A 27,857-nucleotide genomic window follows, 5' to 3' on the forward strand; every position below is an offset into this window, starting at 1 on the left:
GCTGAGGCACAGGGAAGCACCCAGAACTCAGGGAACACTGTACTTAGTGATTCATGCCTGCACCTTCTTTTCTTTGAGTCTGATTCAAGCCATGAGAATGTGTTTGTCTTGCTTCAGAGAGACTGGTGACCTTTCCTAGTACAGTCTCACTTCACTTCTTCTGACCCTGCCTTTCTCTTCTCTATTTATCTTTAAGCCATGAAACTGGACAAACTTTACCAATACCCGCAGAGCGTTCCCTCACAAGCTCCACTGAGTCTGTGAGGTAGGTGCTATACCTCATTGTTGAGCTGAAATAAACTGAGAAATAGGTAGAAAAGGGGGGGGGCTTCAGCCTGCTCCAGACATCTAGACACTAGGTTCAAACTTTTGCTTCTCTGGTTTCTAAGCTTTCTAGTTCCTAAGCTGCGTGACCTCAGAAAACACATGCGGCTTGTTTGTGTGCTAGTCTTCCTGGTGCATGGGTGTGTGTTAGCATCTCACAGGCACTCTGAGAGGCACTGAGCTGGAACACGCTGAACGTATCTCCAACGTTCTTACACAGTCAGTGCTGCTAGGAAGCCTGCCATGCCAGTCACTTCTCTACGGAAGCTACAACAATGGCGTCCTGGTACAACTGCACTGCAGGAAGCTAGGGACCAAACCCTGAAGGCCCCAAGGCTTGTCTAGAATCCCTGGTATCCATAGAGTCTTCCTCCAATATGATCCTGAAGCTTGCAGTCTCCTCTTCCTGGGTCAGTTGTAGAAAACTTCTGACCGTTCTGTCTGAAAAGTATCTTAGTATGATGGGAGTCCCAGGCCTTAGTTTCCCCATCCCCAAACTGTACAAACTCTCAAAAGTAGAATGGAGTCTCCACTTCCTCTCAGACTGCTGAACCACTTGAGATTATTCTGGCTTTCACCTTGAGATACTCCCTCCCCAATACACAAGCAACCATAGGATGTACCTACCTTTCCTATACACACACACACACACACACACACACACATTCACATCCATAAAGACATGTATACATATATGCATACATACTATATACATATATACTCATATGCATACTTAAACATATGCACATACATGTGTATATACTTGTATATGAACACTTACACACATATATACATATATGCACTTACATACACATGTATACATTGTACATACCCATGCGCACGCACACACGCGTGCACACACACACACACACACACACCTCTTCAAGCTCAGCTCTTTAGAAAGCAATCTTCCCTCACAGAATTGGAGAACTGGGCATAGTCCATTTAGGAACACCCACATTCCTGCCCACTTACTACCCCATGCAGCTTCACAGAAAGGACTTGCTTTCCCTGAGCTTTTTCTAGCCTATGAGATCATTCCCACACCTACCTAAAGGTTCGAACAGCTTTGTGAGCTAACGGTATGCATGACATTTGATATGTTTTCTTATTCTGCTTGGGTTTCACAGTAAAACACTGCAGCCTGGGTGTCTCCCACAATGGACACTTGATCCCATGATCTTAGAGACTGGAAGCAAAGGGACAGCAGAGTTGACATTCAGTGAAGGCTTCATGACTGATTTGTAGATGGCCGTCTTCTTGCCATGTCCTCACATGGCCTTTCCCCTGTGTGCACTTCGTGTCTCTACCTCATCGTGTAAATGCACTCACTAATCCTTTGTGGGATAGGTCCATTTCTGAGCTTCCTAAAACAATGTCCTGTAATCTGTGTTTGAACTTCTAAACCCAGGATGAAAAGCTACCGAAGAGATCGTTAAACTGAGCACAGTGGGATGAATGAGAGCTGTTCATCTGCTTTCTGGGGCCATGTGTTTGCTTCACCATAGTCTACTTCAAGTCAGGACTAAGAATGATTTAGTCAGCAAAGACTGTAAGTCAGTTAAAGATCAGTATTCCTCAGAAGCCAAATCAATACTTCTTCAAATAAATCTTACAATGGAAGAAACTACTAATTCAGAATTAAAAATTTATAACTATAGCCAAATATCTATTTTAAAAAAAGGTTAAGGGTAGGGGTTCCTATTTACTTCTCCAAGTTCACCCTGTCATGGTGAGGCAAGGGACGCACTGACCTTGTGTTATGGACACTAACATTATTTGATAAATGAGACAGAGTGGATGGAATTCCTTAAGTGGAGCTTTTCAGAAACATCAGTGATCTAACAGGTTAGCATACCTACCCAGATAGTGAAGCATCACCCAGGGGTCACACAGTCACAAAGTACCCAGGAAGCAGACTGCAGCACTAGCCTTCGAAAAACAAATCCATCAGAAAGAATGGTTCTGTTCAGTGTTTGGGACTGTGAGACCCATGGTGAGAAATATGACCACCAGTTGTGGGAATTGGTCACTAAATCAAGATAATGGCCTTCGTCCTGGAGCTATCAGCTCTACTACAGAGCCAACATTTGTGCTGCCTCTTAAATGTCAAAGAACATGGTCAACTCTGTTTCAGCATGTTGTTCAGGAAGCTCCATGCAGAGTGGATAAGCTGCACAGTCCCATTCAGCTAGGAATAAAAACAATAGTCTTATGGAATGTCAGAGATAGAAGAAGCCTCAGACTTCATGTTTTACAGGATGCGGATGGTGTCTGATGGTCTCAAGTAGGTTGGCAAGCTAGCACTGACTGGTTACTGCAGCCTTGATCCAGGGAGGCCACTTAAATGATGTCCACGCTGAAGTTGGCTTTGACTTCTTCCTGTGCATTTCAGCCATGGCTCCATTACTATAGTTCCCTTCCCTCTCACCCTTACACAAGACCATTAAAATATCATTAATAAAGTAAAATATCATTAAAATATCATCCTTTAAATGATGATAAATTCTCTAGAACATATTCAGCTAGGGGTGCAACTCAGTTAGTAGACAGTTTATCTACACCCTCACACTGTACAGAGTGTGGTGGTTCATGCTTGACATCCTAGCACTCAGGAGGTAGAGGCGGAGGATCAGGAGTTCAAGGTCATGATCAGCTACATAACAAATGTTGGGTCTAGTTTGGAACACATGAGAACTTGTTTCAAAAATAAGTGAACCCACGTCAGTAGTTTACTGATGTGTTTAGGTTATGTTCTAGAAACAATTCACTCTAGGAAAATGAGACAAAGGGCTTTCTGTGAGTCAAGGGTAAGCTGGGCTTCATGGTGAAATTTTGTCTCAAAAAGGGGCAAGTTTTTTTAAAAAAAAAAAACCTATAAATGTACAAAAATCAAATTCATCTATCACTTTTCCTGTCAATAGATGACACGGGGAAATTTTTCAAACAGAAAAGGAAGTAAAAAACAGACACAAATATAAAAGGCCCTTTTGTGACTTTTTTCTCTCTCTCTTTTTAAGTAAAATGACAAATCCAGGGGTAAAAAATAGTTTTCTAAAAGGATTTGAAGAAAAAACTGGCAAGAGATAGAATGTCAGACGATGCTGGAAGAGTGACAGCCGCAGTGACAGATACCATAACTGCGCTAGTGTGGGTGGGCTAGATCAGACGCTGGCCTTTCACAGACACCTAACAGCTCCTGAATGACTACAGTTAAAAAGCAGTCTTGGAGGTCCGCGTGAAGATGCCTGCCACTCTGAGAACATGCACTTGAGGCCATCTGCTAGCAGACGCAGAACGTCATGCTGCAGGTGGTACCCTCAGCGCCCTAGAGACCATGCCTCACATCACACTGTCATTTCATGCCACCATATAATGCCTTTATGGTCTTCGCTAACGCATATCCGTTTTATAAGCTGGGACTAGAGTTGAAAAGCTAGCTCAGCCAAGAAAGTGCTTAGCATGCAAGCATGAGGGCTTAAATTCAATTCCCAGGGGCGGGGAATGAATAAAGAGAAAAGCTAGGCATGATGAGAGGAGTTTGTGACCCTAGATCTGGGGGTGCAGAGGCAGACAGATTCCTCAGGCTTTTTGGCCAACCAGCCCACGTTACGTGGTAAGTTTTGATTCAGTGAGAGACCCTGGCTCGAAAGGAAGATGAAAGGTTCCTGAGAAATAACACCTGAGATTGCCCTTTGCCTCCACAACCACGTGAGCACATGTGCATCCGTGTTCACATTCATGGAAAAGGAGTCAGCAGGAGTTGTACAGGTAGCAATTATCTTATACACACGAGGACCAGAGTTCTAACACTATGGGGCACCCAGTTTTGTTTTGTTTTGTTTTTTAAATCCTAATATAGCTATGCAAGGTTGCAACCCCACCTAGCCTTGCAGGACGGTGACAGGTGCTTTCTAAGAACTTTCTAGTCAGCCATCTGGTCAAAGTGGTGAGCTTGCAGTTCAGTAAGAGACCCTGTCTTAAAACAATAAGACAGAGAATGACAGGGTTAGATACATGTCTTGGTCTTGCTCTGGCCTCTGGAGTCAAGTGAGTATGCTAGGTGACCAGGTACTTCAAATTCCTGACAACTTGACCTCTCCACCATGATGGACTAGACCTGAACCGTGAGCAAAATAAACCCTTTCTCCTTCCTTTGTAAGGTCACTTTATTACAGTAACCATGAGTAACTAAGAACACAGTGGGTGGTGAGAGCAAAACAATAAATGTGACTTTAATGGCAACAAACTGTACGTTCAAGCATGGATAGCATGGTTAATATCATGCCTTGTATATTTACCACTGGTTTATACTTTAATACTTTTCTGATTTTGATAATTTCATGCAGCACATTTGGATTATATTCATCCCTCTCCCACTTTCTCCCAGACCCACCTTTCACTCACACAAGGTCGTGGTGTCTATCTGTCTCTGTTTTCAGCTGGTCGGGTCCAATTTGCATTGCTCAGTTCCTAAGCTGCAAAGCCTGGTCTGCAGTATGGCAGATCATTCAGGTGTCACGCCCTTAAATAAAGCTGTCTTTCCTTTTCCCAGCACCCATCAAGTGTCAATAGCTCCCCAGCTAGAGATAGGCTTTTGTGTCACAGTCTCTGTGGCTTTGTGTGTATATCTGCCCAGTGGTGTCCAGGAAATACTGTTTGTTTGAAGTCATCCACACCTTTAGCTCTTACCATCTTTCCACCCCCTCTCACCAGTAGAGATCCATGAGTCTTGGCATGGGTTCTGGGGGGAGGTGACACGGTTGTCCCATTAGGGATGCACATGCCATAGTCTTTTATTCTCTACATGTTGAGCAGTTGTGCGGTTTGTGTTGATTGCCACAGGACATAAGAAGAGTTTCTCTAATGAAGGCTGATCTATGGGCACAACAATACATCATTAGGAGTCATTTTAATATGTCCATTTAGCGGATCTACTACTATTTACCACTTTAAAAAACTTTTTTAAATGACATATACTTAGCTAGGCATAGTGATACCTGCTTGCAATCCCAGCACTCAAGGGGCTGAAGGATACATATTCCAGTAAGTTTGAAACTAGCTGGGGCAAGACTCTGTCTCAAAATAATACAAACCTTGCCTGCACATGGTATCACCCATTCAGTTATAAATAATTTGAGGATCAGAGCTCTATTTTATATTTTGACCTCTGTTCTCAGTGGTCTATATGTGGCAGCCTGTATTTTTTTTAAAAAAAAACGATTATAGAAGCAAAATTACCTATGCATGCAGGGTTGTAAAAGTGAAAAGAATGAGGAGCAGGAAAAGCAGTCACTTAGAAAGTAAGGAAACATAAACGTAGGGTGTTCCATCACAAAGATCTGGGATACAGATGGAAACAAGCCTGACCTTGAACAAAAGAGACCTCTGAGCAATACCAGAAGTAGGCATGACATAAGGTGAGAGACACTGCATCAGTGTCTACTGGGAAAAAAAGAGAGAAAATATCATTTCTGCAACTGAGGGGAAGATAGGAATCAATGGAAATAATATAATAACATATATGTTAATTAAATATATTATTACTATTCAAGACCACACTAAACATAAGCTGCAGTGCTGGCCTGTGGAAGAATGCACAAGTCTTACTGCAGGAGACAAAAAGCAACATATGGAGAAATATAAAAAATGCTCCCTAGGGATGCTGCCTCATCAGATGTCAAGATAAACCTAGATGAAGCAAAGCAAGGTGACTCTAACAGACCTAAGGCCACTCGTGGATCCAAGGGCAAAAGCTGAGACAGCTGGGAACTGAAACAGCTCCTGTCACTGATGGCTTGAGTGGATGACATTGAGGAATGAAAGGGAGGAAATGTGGTCACTCCCTGATGTTTACTGTGCCTGCCTTGGGAGTGTAGGAACTCATGTGAACCCGAGCATGGTGGTACATGCTTGTAATTCCAGCACTGGAAGATAAGATCTCTGAGGCTCGCAGGCTAGACAGGTTAGCCAGCCTACCCTTCCAGGAGAGCCCTGTGTCAAAATGATACAGTAATGGCTCCTGAAGAACAACACCTGTGGTTGATCTCTGGCCTCCAAGTGTACATGCACATACCTAAACACAGATAAACAAACACACACACAGTAATAACAATAACATTAAAGATAAAATGAGAGAAGGGATTAGCTCTCACCATTACTGAGGCATCCCTGGACAACACAGCATTGCCCATGAGAATGCCCATGGGCCAGTAAAGTGAACAGAGATAAACCACTCCATAGACTGTTTTGTGGAAGCTTGTCTGCTTTATTGTATGTAGAAGCCTATCAACTGTGATTGGTTAGCACATTACCTTGGATATGTGGAAGACAGACATAAAAGGAGTAATGGAGAATGGAGACTTATCCACAAGTCAGTTACTGGCTACTCAAGTCAGAATTCACTGTTCTGTATGGTGTATCATGCTTCTTATTTAGAACTACAGTGTGCCAAGTAGACTAGCTGTGAGACCATGCCTGCATTTTCTCTTATAAATGCCTACATAGAAATATTTGGGATCTATTTCCTCCGGTGGAGCAGATTAGAAAAAGTTCAAGCTAGAAGGACGAGAGCTTTTTAGGAAACTGTGGCAGAAATGATTCCATCCTGATCCAAGATTCTGGATGCATTGGAATCAGAGTCAAAGGGTGGACGGGGTGTGCTAAAGATGGTAGGTGCTTTATCAGTTCTTGAGGAAGGCGCACAGGAACTTGCCTTCCTGAAATTCTTTCATGTCAGCTTGCCTTTGTCTTCTGTTTCTTGTTTGTTTGGTTTGGTTTGGTTTGACTTTCTAGGGGTTTTTGTGGTACATTTGTTTATGCCCATGTTAATACTCTGTTATTAAGACAGAGTAAAGACCTAGAAGCTATGTAGTGAGCAGTGTTATATGACTACCATTCTATGTCTGACTCCCATGGGGGAATCTTGACTCTGAGCCTCAACTTCCTTAATCACCTAATAAGAAAACCACTCTGTTTCTGCTAGTCCATGCCACCTCCTTCAGGACCTTCTCAGAGGGCCCAATGGGTAGAAGGCTATCCAGTTGCCCAACCTCCTGGGAAGACTGTCTTGATTGGCTGTAGGGATTGGATGATTTTAAAATTTTTAAATTGACTAGCTTAGTTGCCATCAAAGGACAGAGTTTTCCAGAAGCATAAGAGTTGTAAAACATCTGCTCTCCGCTATTGTGTTTCACTTTCTGTACTTAAAATTCATATCTTTTCAGATTCATTTCATCATGGCAATCTTTGGCGTTTTTCTCCTCATACTGGACTAACAACCACCTCACTTATATAGTCTTTGGGTTGATGAAAGACAGGGAAGGGAGTCACAGCAGCAGAGACAAACCCTTTCTAGAGTCAGTACACTGGGATGTGAAAACAGTCTCACTCTTGCTTTGTGACCCTGAAAAAAGAAGAAAACATTCTCTGTGCTCAGTTTCTCATGTCTGAAGTAAGGATAGCAATATTTCACCACACAGAATGGGAAGCTTTCGGCTGATAGGTACCTATCACATTGTGTGGCTCTCTGAGTCCTGAGCCAGGAAATCCTTGTGATTAGTCTTACTTCTTCCTGCTCAAATGGAATATTCATCTCTACTTTGAAAGAATTTGAGGCTGGGGAGATGGCTCAGTTTGTAAAATGCTCAACACACTAAAATGGTTAGCACACTGGCAACTCCAACACGAAGGAGGTAGAGACAGCATTCCTGGGACATCCTGGCCTGTAATTCTAACTGAATTGGCAGGGTCAATGAGAGACCTTGTATCAAAAAATATGGGAGAGAGTACCTTGAGATGACACACTCAGGTATCAACCTCTGGCCATGCACAGACATATATGCACATACTTGCACACACACACACATACGTGTGTGCAAGTATGTATATATGTATATATACATACATACACATAAATATGTTTACATACACATACACACACAAAGAATTTTTTAAATGCTAAGTACTTTAAATTCTCTGCTGTTTCCAAGGAATTCTATTTAACAGTAAAAGGACATCCATTCCCTGTTTGATATCGTTTACCACAGATGACCTAAGAAATTTTACCTTCTAATCACCATGATTTTAAACTTTACAAGTCAAGGACCTGCCCATTTGTCAACATGTCTGTGTTTTAGGACACGCTTTGTAGGATGGTCTTTATACAGCTGTCAAATTCAGAATAGAATATGTACTTCTCAGAGCTGTTTTGGGGACTGTAAAACAATGCATGCAGAATGCCAGGAGAGAGATTGCATTGTTCACTTCACCCTCAGTCATCATGGCTGTCACAGATGTGAAATGTCACATGATATTCCTGGGTCCAAAAGTAAGAGGTTGCAGTGAATACACTTGGAAGAGAGTTACAGAAAAGATAGGCCACAGAAGGTGACACTGCTCAGGTGGCCATGTCCCCAGCCAAGAATTTGCTTTGGGTGTGAGTTTGATCTGGGAAAAGCACACTTAGGAGGCAGCAGTACCACTAGATGCTTCTTCATGTGCTTCCTCCTAAGAGGAACTTACTAAAGGCAAGAATGGGCGAGGCACGGAGTTAGACCCAGGGTTAGCCCCAACTCCATGAAGTCGCTGGAGGGCTCTGCATAGGCTGTCACCTCTGCCTATACTTTCTCCATTTAAAGTTATGCAGTGCTTTAATAGATTTTTCATATTATGCCTAGGATTCCAGAAGCACTGGATGTTGTTTCATTTTTCCTGGATATCCAATATTCCTTTTTCTAATAAGTTTAACTCATTGAACAGAATAATAGATTTTATTATTATTATTATTATTATTATTATTATTAAACTTTTTGTTGCATGCTGGTTTGCTACCCCGCCTAAGCTCTGGGAATGGGCTGCACTATCAGCCCCAACCCAGCTTCCCTTGAATACATAGATAAAACACACACATACAGTTGTTCAATTTCAATTTGCCTTCTGACACAATTGCTGGGTGTTGCTATCTCCCATCTGGAAAAGTGTACCCTTATCACTATGTTTATCTCCACATCTTTCCACTTGCTCTAAACTTTAGTTGCTTAGTTACATCTAGTCCCTGCTAAACATCCCTGACCACCTGTAGGACCAGCCACTGGTCATTGCTCCTCCCAAGATCTTACATGGCTGCTTGTCTTTTCTCTCTCTGAACTCTCCCTCACCTTTCCTTGCATCTGTCTTTTGACTCCAGGGACCTGGAAGTCCTGCCTATTCCTTCTACCCAGCAATTGGTCCATGGCTTCATTACTGACAAATCAAGAACCAACTGGGGAACAGGACCTTAGCATCAGAACCACCTCTACACATTTTCATATATGTTTTCTGCCACCTTTACCCTTCATTGCCTTCCTTCTCTCCCACTGACTACACTCTTGTCCAATAACATCTTTACTATGTGTGTGTTTTAAGTCATGAGGGAAAAACATGATTCCAGTCTTTCTGAATCAAGCCTATTTCACTCCCAATGGTGCTCTATAATCATTCACACTATCCACAGTATATCTCTTGTCATTCCTCATCATCAGTACAGCTAAACCAACGCTACAAATGTTTTCTCAGCTCCAAATGGAAATCATCTGGTAATCTAGGGTAATCTAGGGTCTTCTGTGTACCAGTGCTCCTAAAGTCTCTCATTCTGTGGCCAGCTGATGTGACTGGTGACCACCAGCAGAAGTCCTCTACTTCCTTTGTCCACAGTCTGGATGGAAACAACCAGATCAGAGAAGCAAGATGAAATGTAAGAATTATCTCTAAGGGTCATACCTTTCCCACATCCTTCCCTACCCGGTATTTTAGCAACATCTTCTTGCTGGATTAACAAACCAGTCAAAAGGAAGGAGAGTATCATTTACCTTTCTATGTGAACCTCTCCCAGGTTAGTCCCCAGAAAGAAGCCTATTTTTACATCTTGTTCTCTACCTATAATTTTCTGTACCATGACTGTAAACTTTGAAATATTTCTAGTGATTTTTACAGACATAAAACAGGATGGGAGAGGGAGGTAAGACAAGAGAAAGTAATATCAAGGTAAATATGGCCAAGTGTATGACATCCATGTATGAAGTGTCATAATGAAAGCTATTGTTTGTATAATGAATACATATTCTCTCCCAGCCCCCTCTCTCTGCACGTGTATGTATATATGTTCAATTTTTGAAGGAGGGGGAAGATTCCCAATGCCTCCTGAATCCTAGTCATGAAATTATACAAAAGCATTCATATTATTAAAGAATCCAGAAACAGCAAGGATGTGAGAACTAAGGAAAGAGGTTGCTGAGGTTTTCCAAGGAAGTCCAGGAACACAGTCTGCAGATGAAGCCAGAAGTCTGGTCGCAACACGAGGCCTGGACTGTATCTGACTCATACAACAGCTCTTGTATTCTGAAGGGTGTTTGGCAAGGATCAGGGTCCCAGAGCTAACCCATGTATCACTAGGGTGATAAAGTGCTGTATAGGAAAATGGCAATCTTATTTTATTCATTTTATATTTTTCTCTGAAATCATCAGTAATCCTTTTTTAATTTTTTTTTACTTATTCACTTTATATCCTGCTTACTACCCTCCCCCTCCCAGTCATCCCCTCCCACAATCCTTCCCCATCCCCCCTTCCCTTCTCCTCTGTGTGGGTTGGGGGCCCCCAGAATATCCCCACACCCTGGCACTTCAGGTCTCTAGCAGTAATCCTTTAAAGTCCATTAGAAATGTTGTTTTCCTCCTAGAAACATTCTGCTCCTAAAGGGAGATTCATATCACCATTCTCCATGGGATTGGCTTGCCCTGTGCTCACTAAGACATTACACTTTTCAGCCGTCACACTAAGTGACAGGAAATGTTTCACAAACTCTTCTAAGTGGTAACTTCTGGAAGCCTTTTTCTGTGGCCATAGTTCTACAGATGAGTAGTAGTGACAAGATACATCTCTGGAGGCATTGAAACCCCCATGTTCCATATGTTACTAGGAATTGACCTCTTCCCCAAACCTCAGTGATATTCAGAAAAGAATCCCTGTATACCAACTGTAGAACACTTTCTTTTAAATCCCCAGAGAGAACCACCTTCTGCCCATGCTGGTGGCGTGTTGCAGATACCCTAACAGAATCACACAGCACAAATATCTGACATTATTTTCTGCCTCTTTACTAGATCCTTCTGCACTTCTGTGGCTCCAGGCTCTTGGAAGATTTTCACAATGGAGGCACTCTTACACCACATTCCTCTGTGCCCTGAATAGTGAGATTATCAGGCACACCCACCTGCCCCTGTACTTACTTCCTGCTCAATTTAAATCAACAGTAAGCTGTTGTTCTTTTGACTGGGAGCCAGCCCCTACAAAGAAGGCAGGAAGATTGCTTCCTATCTATATGCAAATAGGCTGAGTACTCTCCAATTTCCCAGAAAGGTCCCTTTTAACCAATGACTTATACTTCTGTTTCTTCATGTATAAAATTAATGATTAGGGCATAAATAACCTGAGTGTCCTCCCAGTACTATAACTCCATATCTTGATCCCTAGGGAGAACAATATTTACACACAGTGAACAATGAGAAAGGAAACAAACCACTCCGTGTTTAAATGCCCGACAAACACAGGAGTTCCTGCCATGACACCCAGTGTCTTCTATACTTATTATCAATTGATTCCCACTGTTTGTACCAAAAACCTATAGGCAACAAAAACTCAAGCCCACTAACCAATTCCTAAGGCAACTTATCTGCTCCAGGCAGCCAAATTCATGTAGTCTTCACCACCCTGAATCCCAAGTGAATTTTTCATTTTAATTTCTTTTGTCTGTTAACTAATTTTTGTTAGCACACAAAATATAGGCTTCATTATGGCATTTTCTTACATGTCTATCATTGTGTTTTAGTCATATCTACCTCCTCTATTGAGTTCCCTTATCCTGCATAACTTCGGTTCATCTATTGCTCCCCCATAACTCAACTGTTTTCATGATTTTATACATATAATTATATACATATATTATATATTAAATATACAAATATTTCTAAATATGAAAGAAAATGTAACATTTGTCTTTCTTAACCCCTCATAGTGCTTTCTCCTATTCCCCAATCCCCACTCTCTAGATTTCTTCTTCTCTCTCAAAGTCTCCCTTCTACACTCATGTTATGTCAAATATGTGTATATACATACATATTAAATCTGGATTCTGCATCATGTATTGGCCTTTTAGCTAAAGCCAAATGTAGTATCCATTCCTATCAGGTTACCATCTGCTATATCCTCCATCCTTCTATTTTTAATTACTTCCACTCAGTCTTCAAAGCCCTGCCCAAAGTACTTCTTACTGTGGGCTGTTCCTGAGTATTGATAGCTCTTTTCAGTATGCCCATAGAAGCTGTCATGTATACATGGAAGCTCCATCAACTACTCTGAGAGCTGTTTAGTCTCTTGCTTTTCCAACCACAAGATGCAGTACCACATGTCTAATATTCCAATCTCTCAATGACTTAAGCCCAATTGGAATGAATTCCATTGTATTTAACCCTAAGTTCAATACAAACATTCAACTGTATATCCATAATCAGTGCTACATAAAACTCAGGTGAATTTGTGGGCATCTCTGGTTATGGGGTAATTGGTTTGTTTTCATTACATAAATACATTGGGAGAGCAAATTTTGCAGAAGATTTGGGGAATGGGCTGACGATTAAGGGAGAAACAACATTCTGACTTAAACTGCCATCTTGATTTAAGTGTTCCCCCCCCCAACCCCCATTAGCAGTTTTGCCTAAAAGGATAAAATATAAACCACACAAAATTCTGGTTGGCCCCTTGATGCTTGGCAGACTTTCAAGCTTCATGGGATCTGGGTGCCAGCATGTCCCTATACCTCTTTTACAGACCAACAGAAACAGCTCTGTTCCTCTTTCCCACTCCACCCCCACTCCACTCCCTTTTTTTCCTTATTCTTTCCTCCAGTGAAGATATTAAAGCACAAATTTTTTTTATAGATTCTGTAGTCCTTTGGCTAACACTAGCCTGCTGTGCTCTCAGCAGCGTGAGGAACATAGCGAGGGAAATCAAAGGATAGTTTGGGCAATGCTGTCCAAGAGGATATAATTTTTATCTGAGAAAAAATTACTTATTTTATGACATTTCATGACTAGATATTCTAATGTACAAAGGAACTCTAAGAGAAGTTTGGATGAACAAATTATAATTCTGTCCCTCAGAGCTCTTGCAGGGGTTCCAATTTCAGGCCATTAAATCAGCTTAGCATATGGGGAAAGGCATGTATGTTTACTTATTATTGGATAGGATGGGAAGCATCAAAGAGAGGCTGGAAAGGTGGCTTATCAGTTAAGAGTACTCTGCTGTTTCAGAGGACTGGACTCTGGTTTCTAGCACCCATATGAGACAGGTCACAACCCCCTATCACTCCAGCTCCAGTAGATCCAATGCCCTCTTCAGGCATCCATAGGTACTAAACTTGTGTACAACTCATACATAGACATATATCCATTATTTAAAAATTAATAAAATATATGGAAGCACCTCTCACAGAGTAGGATATTATCACATAAAATTTACTCTTGGTTGAGTATGTATAAAATGTGTCTGGGTCAGAATGTGGAGTATTCCATATATTTCCATAAGATATATTTGAATATTTAGGTGTTCACTGACTCACAAGAATCAGGGAGATTGAATCTAAATCACTGTCCTTCAAGTTTCAAGAATGTGAAGGGATAAAGAGAAATGCAGAACTGATTCAGTATCTATTAAATAAGCCTGAAATACTCAAATTACTAAACTAGGCACTACTAGTCTATCACTTATTTTGAGTTGATGGAGATAACATTCATGGATGAACCAAAGGTGAGGGTGAGGATGTGGCCCACTTGGTTGTGTTTGCCTTGCATGTCTGAGGCCCTGGATTTGATGCCTATCACTGAAACAGGGGCAGGAGATGAAAGTAAATGGAGATCATGCTGGGTATGTATGGCAAAGATGGTGTCTTATAGTTGAAGTTGCGCAGACTCCACCCAGTCCCCTGGTATCACCTCTCCATTGGCTCCACATAAAAAAATCATGGTGACTAGTTCCTTATCCAGCTAGTCCTCAAGTGAGAAGGGAAATAGCAAGCCACCAAGAACTGCTGTTGCTTTAGTTATGTTTCTCACAACTATTTCCAAAACAAAGACTTATCCCCAGAACAAGAGAGAAGCACTGTGTAGGATGTGTATTTTTCTCCATGCTATTGCGTAATGCAGCAAAGGAGACTGGCACTGTGTTTGCTGAATTATACCATAGCAAATCATTCTTTATTTTTAAACAGGGCAGAGTATAGATGAATTTCAATCGATAACAATACAAGGAACCTTGTTTGTTTGTTTTTCTTCTTGGCTATAGAGATATGAGAAAAGCCCTACTGTCTGCGGCATCCTGATCCCCCACAAGGGTGGGATCCAAGTATGTCCTCACTGTCCCTATACGTATCCTCTTTTTCACTCAATAAAAAGCCCTAGGAGGTCCTGGGCTACTATTGAAATGTGCAAACATCAATGTCCAACAGATGCAGTGTGGGCAATCTTTTGATCACACAGCCACCCTGATTACCTGATGCTAGAATTATGTGACAGAACTATAGAGATAGCTCAAATGATAAAGTCCTTTCCTCACAAGTATGGGGACCTGAGTATGGATCTTTAGCACTCATGTAAAAAAGTTCATGTGATTAAACAGGGCAGAGTATAGATGTACCTATAATCCCGGCCCTATAAAGGTAGAGACAGGAGGATGTTTAGGACTTTATGAGAGCCAGTCTAGCTCAATCAGTGAGCTGTGGTTTCAGCAAGAAGCCTTTATTCAAAAAATAAGGTGAAGAGGGAAAAAGAAAGACACTCAACATTGACCTCGGGTTTCCATGCCCACAAGAACATGTACACATACATATAATCTCCCCAAAAAAGGCCACCAACTATGGGCCAAGGGCATTCAAATATGAGTCTATGGAGAACATTTCTTTACCATAACATGCAAGCACAAGATCAAGTGTTACATTTCTTTATCTCACTTTACTTGAAATTCCTGATAGGTTTGAGTTTAAAAGTATCCTGGAGATAATTCTAGTGTATTTTCATTGAAATGGCCCTGATGTTCCTTAGTGAGCAGACTCCTTAAGACTTGTCTTAGCTACTTTTCTATTAGTGTGACAAAACATCATGATAAAAGAAAGTGTTTAATTGGACTTACAGTTTCAGAGGGTCAAAGTCCTGATGGTGAATCAAAAGCATGGTGAGAGGAACATCTGCGAGCTCAGATCTTGATCTGCAAGCAGGAGACAGAAAGAGAGGCACACTACAAATGGCAGGGGTCTTTTGAAACCTCAAAGTTTGCCTGGTAGTACGGCTCTTCCAACAAGGCCACGCCTCCTAATCCTGCCCACACAGTTCCACCAACCAGACAAATAACCAAATATATGAGTCTATACGGACAATTCTCATTCAAACCACCACAAAACTTTCGTGGCTGGTCAGCTTCATAAACATGATAGTTATATTGTGTTATATACATCTAAATCCCAATATAAAAGAACCTAAGGTGAAAATCAATAGTTAGATCTCTGTGACAGATAAGAACTTGAATTCCAGGAAAACAGCTTAATCCTTAAACTCTCAACAGCATGATGACAATCCGTCCCAGAGCTTCTGTATATTGCTCAACCACAGCTGTTAAGTTTCTCTGGAACAGATCTCTCTTTGTTTCTGAATGGTGCTCTCTATGCCAGAATCTGACATTTTCAGAGCAACATCACACCATATCTTCTAAACTGGGGAAATGGTTTAAAATACTCAAGGGCCATGATAAGAAATCTCTAGGATCCAGTTATTCATGTCTAGCCTTCAAAAGTGTTTCTTGACCCCTCTGGGCGGGGAGGGGGGTGGGGGGTTTGGGTGGGTGGGAGGCCAAACAACTCTTTCACAGGGGTCAACTAAGACCATCAGAAAACACAATTACACTACAATTCATAAAAGTTGCAAATTTATAGTCATGAAGTAGGAATGAAGTAATTTCATGACTGGGGGTCACCACAACATGAGGAACTGTATTCAAGGACAGCGGCATTAGGAAGGTTGGGAAAACACTACTTTAAACAGAAAGAGACAGCTGGCTAACACCCTAAACACTTTGGGAAGTTTAATATTCCATTTCATGGAGATGAGTAGTTCCTTATGTATAGAAGCCTCACTCTGAGCTGGAGTATCAACAGAGAGAGGGAAGGCGGTAAGATATAAAAAATAAACTCACCTCTGAGATCTTCGCCACAAAGACAAATAAGACTGCAATTCCCCATTGCAGAATACAAAAAGATTCTCTTTTGAACTATTGATGGAGTGTGTGTATGCGTGTGTGTGTATAGGGTGTTCATGTGTGGGGGTGGGCATACATGCATGTATGTGTGCAGTATACATGTGTGACCTATCGGAAACACAGAATGGGCTAACTAACTACAGTATGTGTACCTGTATGTGGAGGCCAGAGGTTGATATCATGTGTCCTCCTAATCATTCTCTACCTTATCTTCTGAGATGAGATCACTCACTAGATCTACTTCTCATTAGTTGTCAAAACTGGATAGTCAATGAACTCTGGAGATTCACCTGTCTCCATTCACCTTTGTGCTTGCACAATAGGCCCTTTACCAACTGAGCCATTTCCTCAGGCCCTAAGTTTTACTTATGTTTCATCTCCATATTAATGTACTCACATTTATAAGTAATTATTCACATAAATTCTTCCTCTAAAACTTCAATCAGGGGAGATGATTCTGGTGTCCAGCACTCAACCATCTTCACCTCTTCTGAGGCAATCACAATCGACATTCTGAAATACATTCATCCAGAAGGCTGTCTATAAAGGTCCTCACACATTATGCTTGTGCTCAGGAATATATACATCTATATAGGCTGAAGACTGTCTCGACATCCTATTAAAGACATTAAGAAGTCAATTACCTTAGGACACCTTATAAATTATAGTGCTCACCCCATTAACCTGATTTCTATGCCCCATAACCCATTTGAGAGCCAATCACCAGCCTACAGCAATCTATTCTCCACACTGCATTGATTTTGTATCCTTAATCATCCCCCAATGAAGTACTGAGGTTGCAATTTCAAATTAACTCTTAATAAACTGATGTTTGGAGAGGAGCAATGAGTACTATGCAAAGGCCAATTCGATTCTTCAGACAAGCAAATAATTGGTAGTGTTGAAACATGCATGATCTGAAAGAATGGCTTGGCAGAAGGGATTGGTGCCAGTGACATAGGTGAGCTGTTAGTTAGAATTGGTGCTGATCAAGGCTCAATCTTCTGGGGTTTAAAAAAAATGTGAGATCTAATTTAATTATATGTGAAGCTATGTGACTCTGGGTGCCTGCAGAGCATCAAAGAGGGCATCAGATCCTCCTGAACTAAAATTTCAGGCAGTTATAAGTCACACTCCACATGGGTGCTAGGAACTGAACTCCCTGCTGGGAACTGAATCCCCTCACAAGAGCAGTATATTCTCTCTAGCCTCCATAAGGTCTGATTTTTAAAGGATAAATCAGAGTGCAGGGTAATGACTTTGTGGGTTAATATCAAAGCAAAAAGATTGACTATGCAAGTATGGGGCCCTGAGTTTGGTCCTCAGCTCCCGTGTAAAAAGCCCAGGCAGGATGGTACATCAGGTAGTCCGAGCACCAGGAAGACAGAGACAGGAGGATTACTTTAGCGAGCTAAAGTAACTGAATTGCTGAGCACCACAAAGACTTAACCTCAAAAAATAAGGTGAAAAGCAATTAAGCGAGACATCTGAGTTTGATCTCTAGGCTTCACCACACACACTCACACACACACACACACACACACACACACACACACGAACATGATCACATAGAGACAAATAAAATAGTAAAAGCTAAATCACATCAAATCTTTAGGACAATAGAATCTCATTTTTTTTTATGTCTGTGTATGCTCCTAATAAATTAGATTTGTCAGAGTAACAAAACGGATCATTGGGTGATTTTTTTTTCTAGGTGTCTGAGACTAATTTGGACCATGGTGTAGAGCAGTCACTGTTGTTCTCTTTCCTTGTAATTAATATTCATTATTATTTACCCTGGAATATGAAGCGTTTGTCTCTTGATTCATGGTGCATGTGTGGGTAGCAGCAGATGCTGCAAAAGCATCATGACTTTAGGGCATTTACAAAGCCCCAGCTACCACAGCATGTTGTTCATAAGCCATCCACCTACAGTGTGCTTCAAGATGTCCTGACTCTGCTGTGAAGTTGACCTAAGGTGACTTCCTTTGTCATGAACATAAGCCAAAAATGTCTTGCATTTACTTTATTAGTCTTTGAGGATTGAGAGCGATTTCTAATACAGGGGAAGCTTCGGACACTTAACTCTTTTTTTTTCTTATGGTTGAAATCTCTTTGAATTGTATCAACATAACAAGTAAGTATTGACCCTTAGGAAAAGTTTGCTTGACTTTTTGGAAGGACTGAGCTGGTTTGTTCTAGTGATTAGTAGAGAAGAAATGTGGATTCACTGAGTATCTCTGAACTTGATGTCACATTTTGTTAGCAAAACTACACTCATTTCCCATGATCTGTAGGTCTTACTGTACAACCATATCGTGGCCTCAATAGAAGAAAAATACACAGGCTTCATTTGTTGGTTTAGATCTGGTTTGGGTTTTGGTTTTTCTGGCTGATTTTGTTTTTGTTTTTGAGACACAGTCTCATTCTGTAGATCAGGCTGCCCTTGAACTTGCAATAACATTATTGGGTCAGCCTCACATCTATTGCTACGTTTCGTTAGACCTATGGGATGTGTGCTAATTATTTTTCTCCTTGCTTGTGACAAATGCACTACAAAAGCAATTTAGGTAAGAGTTCCTTTTGGTTCATCATTTGAAGGTACAGTCAGTCCATGGTGGTGGGAAAAGCATGGTAGTAAGAGAATCTCAACCTCTAGAGGAAAAGGGGGAAACAGCTGGTCATATCACATCTGCAGTCAGGAAGCAGAAACATAAGAGCTGCTGCTCAACTACCTTTCTCTCTTTTCCCATTGTGTTCAGTCCAGGCCCACAGGCCACAGAATGGTGCTGCATGTCTTGTCTTTAGCTATACCTCTTGAAACATTCTCACAAATACACCAAGAGGTGTGTCTCCTAGGTGATTCCGAATCCAGTCAGGTGACACTGTAACTACCGCTGGATTTGATTTTGTTGTTGATTTTGTTTTGGGTTTGTTTGCTTGCTTCCTGTTGACATAAAAAGAAACGCTCAATTTAGAGAACTTAGTATCTTAATTCCATTGTCAATTAAGGTAGAAATTAGAGTTCATGCATCAGATAGCTGTGTCCCGTAGCCTGCCTCATTGCTATTTAGAATTGTCTATCACTCCGAATCAGCATCTTTCTAGACATTGGACAAACACAGACACTGGAAACATAAAAGATCCAGGTATGGAGGTGCATGCTTATAACCCCAGCATTCAGGAGGCTTAGACAGAATTGTGAATTTGAAGTCGGCCTGGGCTATATGTCTCTAAAGAACCCAATGATGAAAGGACGGAAGGAGGAATAAAGGTAGGCAGGCAGACAAAAGACACAGCAGATCTGAAGCCATCATTCTACTCAAGAATGCCTAGATTTCTGTTACCATGGCTACCGTTCAAGATTCAGTCATCATCGTTCCCCTAGATTGCATCACTGGTTCTCAAATAGTCCTTCTGCCTCTAGAGCAGTATTTATTTGGCTGGTCCTTCACATCACTCACATGTTATCACGAGTAACAGGCTTCTCTCACCTGTAAACTTCAGTGAGCCGATCTAAGCAAGCTCTGATCAAATAACAACACAACCCACTCTATGTCTTTCTTTCCCCAAATTTCTCATGCTGCTTTTTAGAAACTTTTTCCTCCCTACTTTTCAAGGCACATAAATTAATTGTCCCAAATGAGGGCCACACTTTGGTAGCCCAGAGTCTAGGAAAAATGTGACTCTTACGCCCTAAAAAGTGATGTCCATATTCCTCAACTCCAGTTAGCAAACATCTGCTCCCCCTCCACCTGGCACAGCTGTGTAATGTAACAGTTACCTCCTCTCCTGGCTGTGCCTTAGCAACATAGACTTATAACATTCCCTGTTGCTAATTAATGCTCCCTGCCTCCTCTCTGAGGGGATCTATCTATTCTTTGGGTGTTCCTTTTAGCAATTGCAACTTGCGTAAGCAGAGAAGATTTGATGGAGGCATGGAGGATGTAGTAGTGATCTTCCATAGGCAAGGAGGAAAACTAGAATTGGTTGTCAATAAAAGAGAAGATAGATCTCATGTGAATGTTTAGCCCAGGAAGCCTAGTACCTCATTCCAATGGAAAAATGAAAGACTTTAAAACTCAGGTGGAAATTTCACATAATAAACCCTTTAAAAATCAATTACTCGTGACATAAATAACCTGACCACCCCCAAAGAGGTAGAAGAAGGTACAGGTAAAAGCCACGAGTTCAAGGTGTTAGCTTTAGATTCACTGTCAATGGATTCTAGACAGAAAATGTGTGTCTACAGGGTATTGTATCTTTGCTAAATGTTTTCAATATGTATGAACCAATGTGGATATTAGCTAAAAGATTAATAGACGCATATACATATGTTTGGGATTTATCTTAAATATGTATATACAATGGAGTGGCAAAATCAAGATCATCAGCATATATATTCTGTACCTATTTCACGATGATAAGAACAGAAAATTTACTATCCTAGCAACTTTAAGATTTACATTGAACATAAATGGTGTTTTGGTTAGGGTTACTATTGCTATGATGAAACACCAAGCCCAAAGCAACTTGAGAAGGAAAGAATTTATTTGGCTTGCACAGCATCATTCCTGTTCATCATTAGAGGAAGTCAGAACAGGAACTTGGTGTCAAGAGCTGATACAGAAGCCATGGAGGGGTATTGCTTACTGGCTTGCTTCCAGGGGCTTGCTATCTTACTTAGGGTTTTACTGCTGTGAACAGACACCATGACCAAGGCAACTCTTATAAGGACAATTGGGGCTGACTGACAGGTTCAGAGGTTCAGTCCATTATCATCAAGGCAGGAGCATAGGAGCATCCGTTCTACATCTTCATTTGAAGGCCACTAGGAAAAGACTGGCTCCCACCTGGTTAGGAAGAGGGTCTCATTGCCCACCCCTACAGTTCCTCCAGCAAGGCCATACCTATTCCAACAGGGCTAAAAGTGCCCCTCTCTGGACCAAGTTTATTCAAACCAACCATACTTGCTCAGCCTGCTTTTTTTTTTTTTATAGAAGCCAGGACTATCAACTGGGGTGGCCCAACCCACAAAAGGCTAGGCCTTCTCACATCAATCACTAATTAATAGAATGCCCTATGGGCTTACCTTTAGCTTTGTCTTATGGAGGCATTTTCTAAATTGAGGACCTCCCCTTTCTGATAATTCTTGCCTGTGTCAAGTTGACATAAAAGCAGTCAGCACAACTGACCCTCATCAAGTTGGCACACAGAAGCATCACTTTTCAGTTAGAACCTCACCTTTCTCATTTATCCCTAGAGATGAGCAGAATAGTATATATGAAGATGAGAGTTCACATCAAATCTCCCCTCACACCTCACCAAGAATATTTCTTTCATTTTATCTTTTTTACCCCAGAATTAAAGATCAAACCCAGGGACTTGCAAAGTGCTCTGCCACTGAGCTAAATCCTCAAATCCAGAATATTCCCTTAAAATAAACACTAATAAAATTGTATGTGTTGAAGAAAAACATGTATCTCGACATGTTTGTCTCAGGACAGTGGCTTTAAGCGGATATTACAAATGTCTCTGAAAGCTTTAATTTCATAGATCATTTCTGGGACAGGACTTCTGGAAGTCCTATAAATCTTTACTTTATTTCTTTAAATTTTCCTCCTGGTATAGATGGTAATGTCAAGATCATTTTAAAAATAAATTTACAAAATGTTTTCTTTTAAAAGGTCTCTAAAAAAATTATATCCTGGAGACAACTATAGTTACTAGCTATCTGAGATTTGAACATTTATCTAGCATAAAGGGAATAACCTTTGAAATGTAAGTAAAGAAATATATAATAAATTATTTTTAAAAAAAAGGAAAACGTATTACTCCTAGTAGATGTGTGGTGGGTTTTTTGTTATAAATTCTCTAAAAACTCCACAGGTTCCATCTAAATTCAGGAAAATGAATCAACTCAATATCTCATGGGGAGATGATTCTCAAACTCATACACCTGTGGACAAGTCAATGAAAAATACCACAGAGCTACCAACTGTGCCAACTTCTGAAAGCAAACACAGCTCTCCCAGTAATAAAAGAGCAAAAGGCAGAGTGTGGATAGCTCATGATGAATGCCAATGCTGGGGAACAGAATTACAGAGCAGCATATCCCTGTGCGATAGGAACACTGAAGATATGAACAGATGATATAACTTACTACTATAGGAGATCTACTTCAGTGGCTAGAATAATTGCCTAGCCTGCAAGAAGTCCTGGGTTTGATTCCCAGCACTGCATAAGCCAAGTGCAGTAGGACATCAACCTGCAATCTCAGCACGTGGGTAGTTGAGATGGGAAGAAATTCAAGGCTAGCCTGGCTACATGAGTTTCTTATATTTGATGTACAGATATTTAAATATCATTTATAGTAACTTTTAACTATTTGACTCATGTTAAGTTTATCAAGCTGGAGAGACTGAGGAAATGACTCCGTGGATTAAATGCTTGCCTGGTAAGTCTAAGAACTGAGGTTTAGATCCCCCAACACCTATGTAGCTGAGGTGAACATAGGGGACATATAAGTCCAATGCTTGGAATGGAGGCACGGTAACCTCACGGCAAGTTCGCTAGCTGCACTGGCTACACTGATAAGCTCTCTGAGTTTGTTTCAGAGACCATCCTCCAGTAAGTAAGGTAGAAAGCAATGGATAAAGATTCCTGAAGTCAACGTTGAGCTTCATAGACACATACATACGTGTGTATGTACACTCATTCACATATTTGTGCCCACATGCATATAAACACAAACACATAGATACATCAGTACACACATGCAAAAAAATACTAAGCTAGAAAAACAAAATAGAGTTGAACAAGCAAAAACAAGTGAGAGAAAAGTAACAGCATGTGTTATAGAACAAGCATGGGTTGCATGGTCTCACGGAAGTATGTGTAAGAAAACAGGGACTAACCCGAGTCTTATCTTCATATTCAAGGCACCTGTTTGTTAAGATCCTTAAGCATTAACCTGCCTAGTTAGAACAGATGTATCCTCCCACACATAACTAGGGAGACATTGTAAAAATTTAGAGGATATCATATCAGCCAATGCTAATAGAATCCACTCTAATCAGTCAATTACTACCTAAATATTTTTAGGAGAAATTGTAAAAGGATATTTTGTGTCACTCAAAATTATGCTGGACATCTTTTGACCTCATAGTTCTCTCCTATTTGATTTAAGTGTTCGTTCTGCTTGCTTCTAACATATGGCAAAGTACAATATGATTTACAGATTGAGACTTCCCAAGTATCCGATATTATACTTCATTTTATCTATTCTCAGAAAGCAGAGGTGGACACAATCTCATGGTTCAACCCAACCCGGCCTGGAACTTGTTATGTAGTCTAGGCTGGCCTTAAACTTAGGATTCTCCTTCTTCAGCCCCCCTCCTCCAAGGCTGAGATTACAAGAATGTACCTTCACCTGTTACTACTAGACTTCGGTGATTCCAAACAAATAGAAAATAGAGTTACAATTATCTGATAGAAGGGAATATTTTAGAAGATAGATGATAGATACATAGATAGATAGATGGATAGATAGATAGATAATCATTTTCCTATTAATATATATATATTTTAAATGAAAACTGAAGCCCAGAAAAGTTAAGTAATTTGCCTCATATATGAATCTCCCCACTTATTTCTTTAATCTTGTAAACCATTCATCTCTTTGGACCTATTTACACCTATTTGAATATCTTTCTGTAAAGAAATTTCAGTGTGTGTGTGTGTGTGTGTGTGTGTGTGTGTGTGTGTGTGTGTGTGTGTGTACAGGGTGTTATTTTTAATGAAACCATAGAATACCACTTCAATCTTTAAGTTCAATCTTTAAGCAGCTATGTTATAAATGTGTGTGATGCTCCCTCGGCAGAAAAGGGCTATAATTCTGAACATTCTTGGTCTCAAAAAGATTGCAAATAATTTGATCATCTATGAAGAATTTTGGGAAGTCGGGGCTACAGAATAAAGCTTTCAAAATAAATGATTCCGTTTTCACTAGGAATTTTTAAGACTCGGATTTATAGATTCCCTTTAAGCAATTTTAAGAAAGGGAGTCGAATGCTGGTCTCAGCTGATGATATACAAAAAAAAGTGATGAGAGATAAGCAGCCTTTCAGCATCAGCATCTGTTCCCGATGTCCCCACCAGTTGTGTTTGCTTAGTTTACAACTCAAGCAAAATCCGAGCTGTTTTTAGCAAAGCCCACATATTAGTGAGGAAGGCAGTGAGTGCCGTTCTGTTCTTGTATGTTTACCTCACTGTCCCTGGAGTCTGGATTAGTATTGATGATCCAAGCATTGCTGTAGCACAGAGATGAGACCGGCCACCATGTCTCCTGATACTTCCTATTACACACGGCATTACACTTTTGATCTGAAATGTCACCCATAGGCTCAGGTTGTAATTGCTTGGTCCCCAGCAGGTGGCACCATTCGGGGGGAGGGAGTACAGTGAAACCTTTAGGAAGTGGAGCTCTGCTGGAGGAAGTAGGTTCATAGGAACTAGCCTCTGACGTTTGTACACTGCCCTGACTTACTGCTTCGCTCTGCTTCACGGTCCACTTGAACAGTCTCTGCCACATCTGCCACCTCTGACGTCCCTCCCTCCCAATTGCCCCTAATAATTGTCTTATATCCTCTAATATTGAACCAAGATACATTCTCCCTTCCTTGTCTGTCTCAAGCATTCTGTCACAGCAATGTAAAAATCATTAATACACCCATGTGCTACCCAATTGGGACTAAGACCAAAAACAAACTCCAAATACTGACCGCATACATGTATAACCTGACCACCTACATAACGTGTCCATTTTACCTCTTTAAACTCAAAGAACGTTGCCGTGCAACACGAGATGATACGCTTGGATGGTAGATTTAAAAAATAATACAAGATCAGATACTGGGCTGGGGAAATGGTTAAGTTACTAAAGCACTTGCCTGATAAACATGGTGACCTGAGCCCAGATCCCAGCATCCATATAACAATGCCATCTACGATGATTTATACCAGTAAACCCATGGTAGGATGGGAGGTAGAGATAGGTGAATCCCCAGAAGTGTGTAGAGCAACCAGCCTGGCCAACTCAGCAAAGGTCTGCCCTGTCTAAAAGAAAAAGTAGAAGTCTCCACACATGGGCCATACACACCTGTAGTCACAACTTTTCTTATACACACACACACACACACACACACACACATAGTGTGTGTGTGTGTGAGAGAGAGAGAGACAGAGACAGAGAGAGAGAGACAGAGACAGAGAGAGAGAGAGAGAGAGAGAGAGAGAGAGAGAAAGAGACAGAGAAACAGTCCTGTTGATATTTACCGTGCATCGAATAGAAAGACAACCTGTTAAGATATCACATTATCCCCACATACTGAGAGGCTATACCGAGAAGCTGTGCTTATGGATGAGGTTGCTGGTGATCTGATCAAGGATCAAGTCTTACATTTCGTGCCTCTGAGAAAGATGATCAGGCTGAGTGGCTGACTCGTAAGTTGCTTCCTCGGTTTCCTCTCCTTTCATGTAAGACAGTAACAGTAAGCACCACACGTAAGGTGTTTGCAAGAAAGAGAGAGGGTTTATATGGGAAGTGTGTTTTTAGAAAGTGCCAATAAATATTAGCAATTCTTGTTACTATAGCATTTGGAAAAATTGGTAATTTTTTTATCTTACATAAACATAAAGTGCTAAACATGGCTCTTTACGACTTTATAGGAAAATCATGAGTGTATTTCATGTGGGTTTTATGTGCATGATACACAAAAACACGAACTTTTCAAGGTACAGTGTGCATATACAGATGCATACATATTCCTAAATTTACAAATACAATTCACTCAGTCTGGACAATGTTATTTGTGGATGTACTTCAGGGCTGACTATTTGGATTGGAGAACCAGAAATTGGTATTTTCAGTTCCTAAATACAAGTTGATACTCTGTCCTGTGCTTGGTTTTGAAGTACTGGGATTAAAGCCCAGGCCTAATGTATGGCAGCTAAGTACCTCTGAGTGACTGCACCCCTGATCCTTTATCTTATTTTGAGATAAGATGATGCTAAGTTGCCAAGGGAGGCCTTGAACTTGTGATCCTTCTGCCTCCACCTTCCAAGTAAACTGAGGGTTCCTTCAGGTTTTCCCAGCTAACCTTTTTAAAATGCATCTATTTTCCTTTTATAGTTGGCACTTTTGATACAAATATACTTAGAGGCTAGGAAAGAAATGCCTAATAAATATAGCATAATACGTGTTTGCAAATGCAGCCAAAGAGCAGATGCTCATTCCTGAGTAGTGCAGAACTGGACCAGTGAGTACATCTTGCATGGAAGGCTGTTCTCTTAGTTTGTAGGGTTCAAATTGGGTAAGGCTGCTGATCCCTTTACAACATTCCAGCAGTCTGTTCAGCCCCCTCCAGAACTCCACACCACATACTTTTATCAAGCAGGAGGAAAGCTATTTCTCTGCTTCCCAAATCACAGATGTCCGTGGCTTGTAGATATCTTTATATCTACTGCCAACCCTAAAATTTTGGTTTCATTTCTTAAGAAACAGGCAGTAAGCTCCAGAGAAAAAATAATGGCCTATTTGGGGAAAAATATTTATTTCTGAGAACACTGTTACTGTTTCCTACTGGGTTACATAAAAGCGGTTGAATACATTTTAAAATTTGTACTGTGGGGAGCGGGAGATATTGCTCAGTAGTTAAGAATGCTTCCTGCTCTTCGAGGAGACAAAGCAGTCATGCCCATGGCTCACAACTGCCACAACTCCAGCTCCAGAGGATCAGACACCTCTGGGCTCCTTCAGCATCTGCATTCAGTCACACAAACTCACACACAGACACACACACACACACACACACACACACACACACATATATATAGAGAGAGACATATGTGTGTATATGGATATGTATGCATATGTATGTATATATGTGTGTATATATTATATATGCTACATAATACATAATAAATATATAATAAATCTTTTTACATGTACTTTGTTTTGGAAACTTAGCACTTTAGGAATCTAACAGATTTAATCATTAACTAAGAAATTAAGAGAATCTAAAGAAATTTCTAGTACTTTTTAAAATTTCTAATTAAACACAAGTTAGTAATTTTAGTTAAAAATTCCTCTAATCACTCCAAAGTGTCTTAAGGATCCTAAAAAACAATCATTTCT

General features: G+C 40.7%; 1 protein-coding gene across 11 annotated transcripts in view; it reads left to right on the forward strand.

Moving 5' to 3' along the window:
* Positions 1-27,857, forward strand: part of Chrm3 (cholinergic receptor, muscarinic 3) — a 462,074-nt gene that overhangs the window by 378,951 nt on the left and 55,266 nt on the right. Inside the window, exon 5 of one of the 11 annotated variants that reach the window (XM_063276043.1) lies at positions 197-265. The exons of the other annotated variants lie outside the window; for them this stretch is intronic. The gene's annotated coding sequence lies outside the window, so the exon portion shown is untranslated. The remainder of the gene's footprint in view (positions 1-196; positions 266-27,857) is intronic. 11 annotated transcript variants of the gene reach the window in all.

This window comes from Rattus norvegicus, chromosome 17, assembly GCF_036323735.1.
Source record: "Rattus norvegicus strain BN/NHsdMcwi chromosome 17, GRCr8, whole genome shotgun sequence".
Lineage (NCBI taxonomy): Eukaryota > Metazoa > Chordata > Mammalia > Rodentia > Muridae > Rattus > Rattus norvegicus.